Raw genomic sequence first — 13,680 nt, 5'->3', positions numbered from 1 at the left:
CTTCAGAATCATACTCTGTAAATCCCAGGGAGACACGAATAAACATTTTAGACATGGGACTTGAAACTTATGTAGGAGAAAGAATTTGCATGGCTTTCAGTTGGTCATAGAAAATAAGGGAGTCTACCTCTCTAGTTAGGGATGGCCCCTTTTCCATCCTAGGCCCTTTAAGGATCTGAAGATTTTCAGTTGGGTTTTCCTATATTTTTATTCCTAATTCTCGAGTGGCCTGGAGGGCCGAGATGTGAAGACTCCCAGTAGTACCCACCCGCCACTGAGAGCTTAGTAAAGATCACACACTACTTGGCTGGATGTGCTGTTTCTTTGCTTTCCCCAGGTTAAGCCAGTACCAGGGGATGAGGTTCTGCAAATTGGAAGTCTCTGTTCTCCATTTCCTCTGTACTTTGCACCTTCATGTGCTGAGGAAACTGCCATTGGTGTCAAGTGCCCAGGGGTGTTAACATGATCTTGGGTAGCTAGATAGTGCGTCATTTTCACATGTGCAGGAGGAACATGATAACTACCAGATAGAGTGGTTGTGAGGGTCAAATGGCAGTGTCGAGCTTATGTTAAATTCAGTGAGTGTTAACTGATGAAGCCTTCATTGTTATTGGTTAGAGCAGACAACACATAACCATTTAAATTTTTATTATTACAGTAATTGTTGTTTCTTCTGACTAGAAGATGAGCCTTCTGAGACATGGCCCATGGTGCCACATCTTACCATTGTGTCCCCTCTCTGCAGTGATACTAAGTTTATAACATAGGAGTTTAAGCAGATACCAACTGCACTGTCTTCACTTTTACACTATCTACCAAGATGGCTGCAAACCCAAGATGACGTCTGAAAACAGTGATCTAGCCTCTTTTTTCACTTTCAAATTTTGCTTGAAATAAACACTTTGAAGCCACACTAATTTAGAAGCTTTGAGTTGTTTTTCTATTTTCCATCTGGTTAGACCACTTTATACATCTCCCATTTGGCTGTTTTATTGGAAGGATTGAAAGATGTGGGGAAAGGTTGAGCATGGTGGCTCACACCTATTACTGTCCTAGCATAGGGAGGCACAGGCAAGAGAGTCAAGAATTCAATTAGGTACATAGCAAGTTTAAGACCAGTCTGAGATAGAGATGATCCTGTCAAGGAAGGAAAAGTGAAAGGAGAGGGGACACAGAGAGTTGGAAAGAAGTGTGGAAATGATCGTTAAGAACTACGACAGGAATAGTTAAAGGGGATTCCCTCTCCTTTCTCTGAACTGCTATTGTCAGTCTGTCTTCTTTTGCTGCGGCTAGGAGCCAGCTTACCATGGAGCATGTTTAGAGGCACTGGACGTTTTCAGTTAAGTCATAGTTTGCAGAAAGTGGTCCACTTTGCATAAAAGGTTTATCTTTTCAGCTAACTATAGCAAAAAAACCCAACCTTGTATGGATTAAGGGTTCAGGAAGTTTATTTTTCTTTCATATAGGGGTCTAGAGCAAGCTGCTGGGTTCCTTGTGGTCATTCGGACCTTTGGGTTCCATCCATCTTCTTTCACTGCTTACCCAGACTGTTTGATTTCTCCCCTCTAAGATAAAGACTGGGTTTCCTGTGTTCTTTTCCTGAACCTTCGGTTGCTCACCTGAAGGGTGAAGAAAGAGTGGAGAGGAGCACATTTTATGATGTGTATGGCCAGACACTAGTCCACTAGTGAAGACTTAATCACAGGGCTCCATGAACTATGAGGGCTCTGGGCCTCATGCTTCTATTGCTCGTGGGGAGGGAGGGAGGTGGACATCTGGTAGACTGCTAACAAGTTCTTTGTACTAACAGAAAAGTTTGCTTTAGCGAGCTTTACATTTGTTGAATAGCTAGCGATGGTCTAGTAGTTTAAAGGAGTGTGGGAGTGCATGAGTAGTACGGTAATAGTTAATACCAGGAATGATTGATTGAACTTCATATGTGCCAACGACTATTGCACACCACAGCACAGCACACCACAGCACTGTGCAGCCCAGCACACCACAGCCCAGCCCAGCACTGTACTGCACAGCAAACAGCTCACCACAATACACGACAGCACACCACTGTACAACACAGCACACGACAGCACACCACTGTACAACACAGCACAACTTAGCCTAGTACCTTACTAGATTCTTACAAAATGTTTTCATGAGACTTCCTATTATTACCTGCATTTTATGGGTCAAGACACTAAAGCTAAAGAACCAGTTTGCTTAACTTCATAGTCTCCCCTGTGCCATCGTAGGGCAGACGAGAAGGGAGGAAACAACAGGCATAAACTGCTTATTTGTGTTTAATAACTTCTTTGAGGACTACATATGTGAAGACTATATCTCTTTTACTTTGAACCTCCCTTTACCCTCAGTTCCTGTGTCGCCAAATTCATGATCTTTTCTTCACTTATTATTTTATTATTTATTATGTACACACACACACACACACACACACACACACACACACACACACATCCTCATGAGTGAATCCATTTAGCTTTGCTCATATTTACATGTGTCCAGGGCTGACCACTGGGATTGGACAACGTATGTGGGAGCTTGTCCCCAGAGAAGACCGATTCTCCTCTCTTAGCAGATATGAACCCGTTATAGCTCTGAGGATGGAACTGTATAGGATTTCTCTTGTCCATATTGACGTGTGACCTAGTACTGCCATTCTGCTGATCTTTCAGGCAATCATATTGTTGAGAGTTCATGGATGCAGCTTCCCTGTCATATGTAGGAGACATTGTTTCACAGAAGGCCTCCTGGATCTCTGGCTCTTACAATATTTCTACCCTCTCTCTCTTCCATTAATTTCCTGAGTCCTAGGTATAGGTGTAGCATTGGCAATGTTTGAGTTTGGGTTGGATACCTCATGGTCACTTACTCTCTGCATTTTGACTAGTTGTGGATCTCTGTTGTAGTCTCCATCTGTTGCTAAAAGGAACTTCTTTGATTAGGAGAGGGAGCTACACTTATGTGGATATACATAAGGTGCACTTACATCCATACTTATTTATGAATATAAGGATAGATATTTAGAATGCATTTAGACATTACATTGATTTTGGAAAGTGGAAGCTTTAGGCTCCCTCAGTTCTGTAGCCTCTCCTGTCACAGGTAGTTGGCTAGCTTTATAGTGGCAGACATAAATCCCTTCTATTGAGTGGGCGGTAAGTCTAGTTGGTCAGCTGTTGATTACCCCCAGACTAGAAGTGCCACTATCACACCATTGTAGGTATCCTGCTGGCCCAGCCTTGGCTGTGATCCACAGGAGCAGTCGGGTAGGACTGCCAATTGCTCCTCTGCTTGGCCTCTTCCACAACACCTTCCAACTGTACGTTGAGAGCCAGTCCTCAGGGAGAAGATATTCATGTCAGCCCCAACCTGATAACTTCTGGTTTCGGTGTCTGAACTGTGTTTGTTTTACCTTTAAGTTCAGGGAGGCAACCAAGAGTGATGGCGGTAGCCCATATTGTTTGGGAAACTTGGATCCCTCTGCCAACAACTGGAAGAGAGATTTCTTATGACTGGAATTGGGGTTTTCTTAGCTATGCTGTGGCTCTCTGGGAAATATTATCACCTCAAGCGGCACAACTTCTTTTAAGTTGTTTGTGTATGTATAGGTGTTCATGTGCTTTATATATGCATTTTAAATAAACATAAAAATGTTTATGGCTTTTGGAGTCATTCTTAGTATTCTTTGTCTTTCTTCCCCCACCCCTGTCGTTAGTGTCTCCCTCTCTCCCCCTTCCCCAGATAAAGACCCTGCTTTTCCAATCCCCCAGCCCCCAGCTTCCCCTTATCCTGCATCCTTTTTCTTTCCTAGATCCTGCATTTACTCCAGGTGACACATGTAAAGATGTGTGGCTACGATCTGCAAACAGGAGAGAATACTCTGTTCTCTCTGGTTCTGCTTGCCTCACGCAGTAGATTATCTCTAGTTCCATCCCTTGACCTGCAATGTCCATGATTTCATTTTTCTTCCTAAATATCCTCCAACTGATGAATAGAAAACAAAAAAACACACACATGTACACACACACACACACACACACACACACACACACACACACACGGGGGGGTGTGGATTCTATTCAGTTGTGAAAAAAAGTGAAAGTATAACCTGTTTCTAAGACTGGCTTTGGAACCAGACAACAGCAGCAAATGCTGTCAGGAAGATAGGCACGTTCCCTGGGAGACTCAGAGAAAGGACGTGAAACCCTCTATCAGGGGATGTCACTCTCAGACTTTCTGATCTGTACTGTGAGCTGATCCGTTTAGGTGCAATGCTTTCTCATAGTTTCTGGATGTCACTGTCACTTGTGACTTCTCATTCTGGGACCTGCATGCAGTCCATTAACAGACATAGTATGTATTTCTCTATAAGAGAAGGTGCATGAGAGGGCCAGCAGGTTACCCTAGAGTTCTCCATCCTGGAGCCTCCATTTCTTTGGAGATGAAATATGTATTTAAGGATACTTACTTTGTTGGCTTTTTAAAAACAGAATTGTTCTTGGGGCTCTATAGAGTTTTAGCAATGTCATTCTTCGTGGAGCTTTAGGATTGATTTTCCTTAGATTAGAGAATTTTCAAGTACAAAACAGTGTGTAAAAACCAAATAGTACTGATCTTTTGTTAAATGCCTGCAGGGTACGCAGCATAGTTCTGTGTTCTGAGTCAGTTCACCCATGGGGTACATGGGTCATTCCCCCATCTGCAAAGAGTTGGAACAGTACAGTAGTGTGCTTAAATCACTTGTCCATTTTCAATCAGTGGAAGGCAACCAGAGCTTAAACCTAAACTTTGAGATCCAGAGCTGTTCCCTGATGTGGGCTCTACTTTCTCCCAGATCTGCATGCTGTGCTCCTGCAGATCCCTGTGCTGTGCTCCTGTAGTTGCTGTACAGAGATGTTAAATGAGCTTTTCACCAACCGAAATGACTGACTCCCAAGTAACTCATAACCTCCTGGAAGCAGAAGGTGAATTGGTTCCTGTCTAGCTGGTAATGTTTAGAAAGCCTACAATCTTGTCATTGTCACCTGATGCCAGTATGAGTCTTAGGCATATCAGCCTGGCTAAACACATAGACGAAGTCTAACTAAAACACAGCTGGCCCTCAGGATAGGGGCTGAAAGCAAGGAACCCTCCTGATGAAATGCTCTTGGTATGCACGGAATGGCCTCCTGGGACAGCTTGCTTTCAAATGTACTTTATAAGTAGCGGGTGCTGTAGAGCCTCAGAGCTGTGCAGGAGGAGCCTTTGAGAACATGTGACCCAGCAGCCTCTTTCATACCCAGCCTCACCCACCGTGTCCCAGGCTTTCCTGGAAAGACTGGGACTATGGCCACAAACAAAGATCTCCTGGGGCCTATGTTTAACAGGAGTAAAATAAAAAGAAATCAGAGGCAGAAAGCCAGGGAACATAACACGTTAAACAGTGATATGAAAGGAAATTTGCCTGGATGGAAAGGGGCCTGGGGCTTTGTGTTAGGTCGTGCAAGAACTATTTATGCAAATCATCACGTCTCAACCATTTTTTAGCTAGACCCCACATACATAGAGGCCTTATATCCAAAATATACAAAGAACTCAAGAAGTTAGACCGCAGGGAGACAAATAACCCTATTAAAAAATGGGGTTCAGAGCTAAACAAAGAATTCACAGCTGAGGAATGCCGAATGGCTGAGAAACACCTAAAGAAATGTTCAACATCTTTAGTCATAAGGGAAATGCAAATCAAAACAACCCTGAGATTTCACCTCACGCCAGTGAGAATGGCTAAGATCAAAAACTCAGGTGACAGCAAATGCTGGCGAGGAAGTGGAGAAAGAGGAACACTCCTCCATTGTTGGTGGGATTGCAGACTGGTAAAACCATTCTGGAAATCAGTCTGGAGGTTCCTCAGAAAATTGGACATTGAACTGCCTGAGGATCCAGCTATACCTCTCTTGGGCATATACCCAAAAGATGCCCCAACATGTAAAAAAGACACGTGCTCCACTATGTTCATCGCAGCCTTATTTATAATAGCCAGAAGCTGGAAAGAACCCAGATGCCCTTCAACAGAGGAATGGATACAGAAAATGTGGTACATCTACACAATGGAATATTACTCAGCTATCAAAAACAATGACTTTATGAAATTCGTAGGCAAATGGTTGGAACTGGAAAATATCATCCTGAGTGAGCTAACCCAATCACAGAAAAACACACATGGTATGCACTCATTGATAAGTGGCTATTAGCCCAAATGCTTGAATTACCCTAGATGCCTAGAACAAATGAAACTCAAGACGGATGATCAAAATGTGAATGCTTCACTCCTTCTTTAAAAGGGGAACAAGAATACCCTTGGCAGGGAAGAGAGAGGCAAAGATTAAAACAGAGACTGAAGGAACACCCATTCAGAGCCTGCCCCACATGTGGCCCATGCATATACAGCCATCCAATTAGACAAGATGGATGAAGCAAAGAAGTGCAGACCGACAGGAGCCGGATGTAGATCGCTCCTGAGAGACACAGCCAGAATACAGCAAATACAGAGGCGAATGCCAGCAGCAAACCACTGAACTGAGAATAGGACCCCCGTTGAAGGAATCAGAGAAAGAACTGGAAGAGCTTGAAGGGGCTCGAGACCCCATATGTACAACAATGTCAAGCAACCAGAGCTTCCAGGAACTAAGCCACTACCTAAAGACTATACATGGACTGACCCTGGGCTCTGACCTCATAGGTAGCAATGAATATCCTAGTAAGAGCACCAGTGGAAGGAGAAGCCCTGGGTCCTGCTAAGACTGAACACCCAGTAAACTAGACTGTTGGGGGGAGGGCAGCAATGGGGGGAGGGTGGGGAGGGGAACACCCATAAAGGAGGGAAGGGGGAGGGATTAGGGGGATGTTTGCCCGGAAACTGGGAAAGGGAATAACACTCAAAATGTAAATAAGAAATACTCAAGTTAATAAAAAAAAAAAAGGTTTAAATGGTTTTCCTATTTCTCTCTTCCCAAAAAGTTTTAATACCGTGGATGTGCTATGGATCTGGTGGTGTCTCTACAGAGCAGTTGTCTTTGCTACCCTCCTCCCTGCAAGCCACTCTACTACATGAGGGGCACCAGCAACCATCATCATGTCTCCTTGTGCTTCTTGCTATTTTCAGCAAAACTGAACTCATAAAGTAGCTATTTTTTAAGGTATCAAAATCTAACTTAACAGATCCTTTAAATTCTATACACTTTATTTCTCAATTTTATTTTATTTATAAGGAATATCAAGACTTTGATTTTAAAGGTTGCTTAGGCCTTAGGTGGTACCTTAGAAAATTGCAGGTTTTTTTTTTAACATGGCAGACTTTCTGGATGCTTAGGAGATTGAAGTCCACTAGGCTCATCTGATTCTTTTTTATTCTGAAAAAAAGAAAAAATACTCTCGTATTGTCTCTCTCTCTCCCATTTGTGTGTGTGTGTGTGTGTGTGTGTGTGTGTGTGTGTGTGTGTGTGTGTGTATGTGTACCATCTCTAGGTTGAGGATAGCCTCAACTGTTAGCCCTTGCCTTCCACTTTTATATAGGGTCTCTTGTTGTTTGCTGCTGTAGATGTCAGACCAACTGATCAGTAAGCTTCAGGGATTCCCCTGGTTTTGCCTCCCATCTCATCAGTGAAGTGCTGGGATTACAGGTGCCTACTACATGGATTCTACGTGGCTTCTGGGGATGCTAATAGAGGCCCTTTCTTGCACAACAAGCATTTGACTTGAGTCACTAAGTCATCTTCCTAGCCCTTTACCCATTCTTACTGCCATTTGTAAGGTTACTGGGACTCTGGAGCCACCATCATCCAGTGTTACCTGGTCTCATGCCTCTCAGTTTCCCCACTGCCCAAGCTTGTCCTCCAGAGCAGCAGCGGGAGTCTTTGGAAAGTGTTGGTCATGCCAGGTGCTCTACTTAGCACTATACACGCTCCAAAGCAAGTTGACCCCAATGCTGTCCTCCCACAATGCACCTCACCTCATGGATCCTGGAGCTGCAGCCCCATTTATCTTCATCCGCTAGACTGCCAACCAAGTCCACGACTTTGTTTTTGCTCCATCTGTGTGGATTTCTTGGTTGTCAAAGTAGTTTTAGATTTAGAGAAAAGCTGTGAGGATAGTCTGGAGTTTCCCCAGCAACCTGCCAGTCTTCCCAGGTAACTCATGTGATTTCCTCACGAACAGCACATCTTTCACCCTCTGATCTGCAGAGAGCCTTTCTCTTATGACCTCTGCTGAACTGGGAAACCTGCCCTCCTACACAGCCTGCAACACTTGCCAGCTTAAGTCCTTGGTAAGATTTGCTTCTACTGAGTGCTTCTCTGTTCTGTATATTTTCATTTACTTGCTTCGTTCACATATGTTTCTCCGACTATAATGTGAGTTCCTTAATATTTGCCCTCACAGCTGTGTGAACTGCCATTAGTTTTCCTGAACCTGGGACAATGGGTGGAAGCAGAGTGTGGCTGGAATTTAGGGGCACTCTGACAAAGGAGAATGTTGACAGCTGTAGGTTGAAACAGAAAAGCACTAGACTTCTCCAGTTCCCATTCTAGAAGTCAGTGTCATCAAGCACAGTGAGTGTCTGACATTAGACTTAACGGCAGTCAGAGGCAGACTATCTGCAGAGGAACAGCTAGCCAAGGAGACACTCGGGTTTAAAACTGGCTCTAACAGAGCATCTAGAAAGTCACCATGGAGACCCTGTGAACCATTGTTCTTTACGTGGGTTACACTACTTCTCTGTTGGAAAGTGAGAGGTGCCTTTACTCCTGTGTCACACAGGATGTACTTTGGAGCCTGTGGGGAGGTGGAATTGTGCTGGCCACTCCTGGTTCAGGGAAACACTCTGCATCTAGCCTGCTGCTCTTTCTTGGTGGCAACGACGAGAAGATGTGAAGGAGCTCAGGTCTTCCCATATCAAAGTATAACTTTGTGTGTTTGGTACATGGATATAATTACATGCCATGCTTCATAGTCGTGGACTCCAGAGTGCTACCCTTACAGAAGAGAGGAGCGCCTCTGTCTTGTGCAAGCAAGCGGCTGTGCATGGAACGTGTGCTCCACAGCAATAAGGGATGCTTAGGAGAATGAAGTTTGTTTCATTGTTCATTTGCTTCATTGTTATCAAGAATAAGGATTGGCAAATGGTGGCCCCTGGGCTAAATTTGGCTTGTTTTCTGTTTTAGTCTGGTCTGCATACTAAAAATGGTTATTGTATTATTTTTAAGTAGTTGGGGGAAGTCTTACAGCTCTGAAAGGTAGACTCTTGTTCATGTCCATCATGTAAAGTGGCACAGTCACAGGCTTGCTTTCTCGCTGTCTGTAGTTGCTTTTGCACTGTAGTGGGAGACTTAAGTCGTCACGACAGTATTGCCTGCCAAGTCAAAATGTTTGCTGTGTAGCATTTTACAGGAGGTTGCCTGCCTCTGCTGGGACAAGGAGATCGTCTTCTCTCGCTGCGTGATCTTCATTAAAAGTGGTTCTCTCCCCATCTGCTCTTGAGCCTAGGAAAAAGAGCACCTATTGGTAAGCACGTGTAGCTGCTGTAGGTGATGGAGAGACTTTGTCTCCAGCTGGACAGCCATGTCCAGCCCAATCTGCAGGTTTTATTGATAGAAGGAAGACAGTGATACTGAGGTTCATAGAGCAGCCCGTGGGAGGAGCGTGTGAGTGTGCATGTGAATGTTCATATTGTTGTCTCTTTCCACCTTAAAATCCATTTAAAATATAATCAGCTTCCAACTAAAGGAAATTGGAAGCCACCTTGGTTTCTGAATGTGTAAAGTATGATATTAAACACAGACTGTGCAGCATTGATGAAGGTGTCTTTATCTGTTTATTCATGAGTTCATTCATTTAACAAACCTTGAATGAGGATGGCAGTGTGCTGGGTTATCTGACATGAATTAGCATTCTTAGTAAAGTTCTTCTACAGATAGAGCAGTGACACCCGGCTACTAGCAGCAGCGACTTCTGGACCTGGATCTGAGTGGCACGTGCTTAGCTCCAGGTCCTCCTGCCCCAGGTTTCCGAACTGAGGAACTACTAGGCTGAGGCCCAGCGACCGATGGCAGTTCTGGTGCACAGTTGGGAAGCAGTGCTGAGGTGTAGTGCTAACTCATGGCTGTGATGAGTGAGTGTGCCTTTCTCATCACCGAGAAGCAGCTTGGGCTTTCAGGGAAACCAACAAGCGTTTGCTCCATTCGCCCTAGCCCTCTCAATAGTCTCTTGTATTCAGAAAAATGTACACAAGTCAAAATAGGCAAGCCATATTCTGGCTCCAAATTTATTTTAGTAGACAGTGCCAGAATCTGCCAAAGCCACGAAGGGACTGTCCATGAAATTGGCCAGGCAGCCACCACCACTGCACAGAGCCTTCTCAGTCCTTGACTGATTCCTCTGTGAAAAGAGATCTGGGCAGCCTTGACCCAGTGACTTAGGCTCCTGACACTTGCTACTAGTCCAAAACAAGCAGAGACAGGAGAACCTTTCACAACTGAGTCGCTTGATTAAGTGCTGCTGGCTAGCCAAGTCCTTTGATGAGTTAGTGTTCAGGTGTATTGTTGCATGACTCTTGGCAGGCTCTAAACACCAGGTAGCCACAGTTTAGGTAGAATGAATACTTTATCCATGGAGAGCATATTTTTGTATGCTGTGTGCTGTACTTGGCCATGACTTAGATTGGCCTACATCACCTCACAGCCACCATGTGAGGTTGGTAACGTCAATGCCAGCTTGTAAGTCAGAAGTCAGAGGCACTTGCGAGGTCGATTCATATAGGTCTTCTACCCAGGAAGAGACAGTGTTCAAATTTAAGCCTAGATTGTCATTTCGCATTTCCTGCACTTGTACACATGCATGTGAGCATGAACATGCACACACAAACCAGGCTGTTACAGCTTAAGTGTGGTGGATGTTTCATAATGTGTAATCTGGATAAAATTTAGATAAAGACTCTATCTGCTTCCAGGCCTGCCTCTCTCTGCGCAGTGCTTCTCATCTCTGCCAGCAAAAGAAAGCATGACTTCTTATGGGCCAGAGCACTAAGATGTGGCCATAGCACTTCCTTTCTGGATCTCCTATCCTATCCTCAAAAACTAAAATATGCTTTTCAGGGAAAGGTTGAGGACCTTGCAACCCTATGGCAGCATGAGTCAGTAATGAGCGAACTTGGATGTCTTTCAGAAGAGTGACTCGGGGCTTCCAGAGGCCTGAAGAGTGAGCCACACCCCAGTGAACCCTTCTGTTTGACTTATGTGTCCAGAAACTGAATATTTTATTATTGTATCATGTTTTAATCTTCTCTAAAAATGAGTTCTCCTTGTATTTTGCCCAAACTAAATGGAGTAAAATGAGAAGGCGCTAAAATAGTTGGGACAAGAAGTAAAACCTTCTGTTTCCTCATGTATTCCAGAAACGGGCAGTAATTCTCCTCTAGCCTCCTTTGCTTCCCCCACATCATGTTATTAGTGATTGATAGCATTGCAGAGAGCTTGGTGGAAAGAACTTGCAACCACATTTAGTAAAGCACTACCAATTTTATTTATAGTTGTGAACAAGGGCAGATAGAAGAAATATATATATACATAACCATATTTGCTTGTAAGCCCTTTTTTTCACAGTTTTTCTCTTGTTCTCCCTAATATGGTTTGAATATCCTTGTTTGAGGGAGAAAACATCACTATTATATGGTACCATAGAAATCATATTTTTTATCAAGTTTTACTGAGAAATTGGATATATTATAGTCACTGATATAAAAATTGAAGCTGAGAAATTATCTTGAATAAGTAGTAGGTTGAAATGGATAACCATAAATAATGGCCTAACAATGGCAAAATAACCTAAAATTAAGTGGAATTTAATTTAGTCAGATTTAAGTAGATTCTTAGAGGAGGCACTTGGGTGAGAAATCTGAATGGGCATAATTTTCAGAGATATTCAAGAATAATGTTTGGGTTGATTGGCTGTTGAATGAATGTTTGAGACATGGATTCATTCTAGGTTGTTTGAGTACTGGGAATGAGGTTAAGTCTGCCCAGAGGATCTTAAGGGTTATAATGATGGGACCTTAAATACCAGGATATCAGAGGTATCAGCAGCCCACTCTATACTGAACACTTCTGTAGGGGCCCTGGCAATGGCCTCTGCCATGTTTGAATGTTGCGCTGCCTAAGGAAGCCATCCTGTCTAACTGGCCCATTCTGTTGTTGGCGTGCTCTGGGTGTGGAGCCCATCTATAGGGTTCAGCAGAGCTTGGCTGTCCTTAAAGATCGCTCCTTACACAGCTAGTTTCATAATGGGTGACTGACAGCCCTAAAATCCTTAGAGACCTACATTAGGGTCTTTCATTGATAGATTAATTTTACACTATCATAGCAGGACCAAGAACAAAGAATACTCAGCATTCTCTAGGGTTCTTGACTTGTCATGGTGCCGTTTCCGTGGCAGCCTCTTCTGTATTCTAATGGCAACTGTTCTGTGGTCAGGACAAAAGTGCGGTGAAGAGTTAGAATGATTATATATATGGTTTGAAAAAGAGATCTAGGTTTCTGGTTCTTCATAGACTCAGTGTTGGACCTGAATTATTCTAGATTCTGTGAGAAGTGTTTTCATTTGCTTCTGTGTTACTATGATAAAAACCACTGCCCAAAGCCAACTGGGAGGAAAGGTTTTGTTTGTGTTTGTTTTTGTTTATATACACTCTATCATCCAGTTAAGCTAAGGCAGGAACTCAAGTTAGAAACCTGGAACAGAAACTGAAGTAGCGACCATGAGGGATGCAGCTTTGCTGGCCTCCCTCCCCCGCTGCTCGGGTCTCTCTTCTACGTTCAGGCTCACCTGCCCAGAGGGTCCTGTCTACAGTGCTGGTTCCTCCTACATCAACCTCCAGAGAACATGCCCACAGGCGTGTCTGCAGGCCGGGCTGATGGAGGAACTGTGTGCATCATGTTGACAACCAGGATGACTCATCAAGGAAGAATAATGCCCTAGCACAGGGTGGTAGAGAGAGACCTTTATGAGATCACATGATTGCTAGCTGTTACATATAGTGAGAAAATGTATGTCAAACACTGTAGAAAATGAAGGCCCAGGGAGCCTAGTGCAGTAGGGAGGTGGGGGGTGGTAGTGCTTAGCTTGGTTAGGAGGACATAGATGCAGAAGGAAATAGAGGGGAGAAGTCTTTTGGGTTGGTGTAGTTTCAGAGGGGCAAAGACAGGGTTGGAATGGAGAGTACAGTAGACAAGGCTACTTTTACAGCTCACTGGTTTTGTTGTCATTACTCCCCCCATCCCGCCTGCTTCCCAGCCCCCTTTGAATTTTTAATCATAATTGAGGGTAAAAGTTGTTAACAGTGGATATCTCACAAGTAGATAGTTACAATTTTTAAAATTGTGTAGTAGTATTATTTTATAAAGAAACTCACAAAAAATGTCATATTGTGTGTATGAGTGCATGCATGCATGTGTATGTATGTCAGTTATGCATGAGTGTGCATGTGTGCATGTGTGTATGTGTACATGAATGTAAGTGTATGTGTGTACATGTGTGTATGTGTGTGTTGTGTGTTAGAGAGTATGTGTGTAAAGTGTGTATGTGCATATGTATATGTAAAAGGTCTCTGTGTGTGTAAAGTCTGTGTGCGTATAT

General features: G+C 43.6%; 1 protein-coding gene and 1 long non-coding RNA gene across 7 annotated transcripts in view; one reads left to right on the top strand and one right to left on the bottom strand.

Moving 5' to 3' along the window:
- Window positions 1-13,680, top strand: part of Jazf1 (JAZF zinc finger 1) — a 303,737-nt gene that overhangs the window by 16,495 nt on the left and 273,562 nt on the right. The gene's annotated exons all lie outside the window — the stretch shown is intronic.
- LOC108350711 (uncharacterized) lies at window positions 1,431-13,012 on the bottom strand. Of its 3 annotated transcripts, XR_005503586.2 has the most exons (5): window positions 12,871-13,012; window positions 9,277-9,533; window positions 8,006-8,087; window positions 7,314-7,406; window positions 1,431-1,619 (listed from the first exon to the last, which is right to left on the bottom strand). It is a non-coding gene; the product is annotated as an uncharacterized LOC108350711 (long non-coding RNA). The 3 variants fall into 3 exon arrangements; XR_010065802.1 differs by having other exon boundaries at window positions 8,006-9,533; XR_005503587.2 differs by lacking the exon at window positions 8,006-8,087.

This window comes from Rattus norvegicus, chromosome 4 (assembly GCF_036323735.1).
Source record: "Rattus norvegicus strain BN/NHsdMcwi chromosome 4, GRCr8, whole genome shotgun sequence".
Taxonomy (NCBI): Eukaryota; Metazoa; Chordata; class Mammalia; order Rodentia; family Muridae; genus Rattus; species Rattus norvegicus.
Note: the sequence above shows the minus strand (reverse complement) of the source record. Positions and strands in the feature narration are given on the sequence as shown.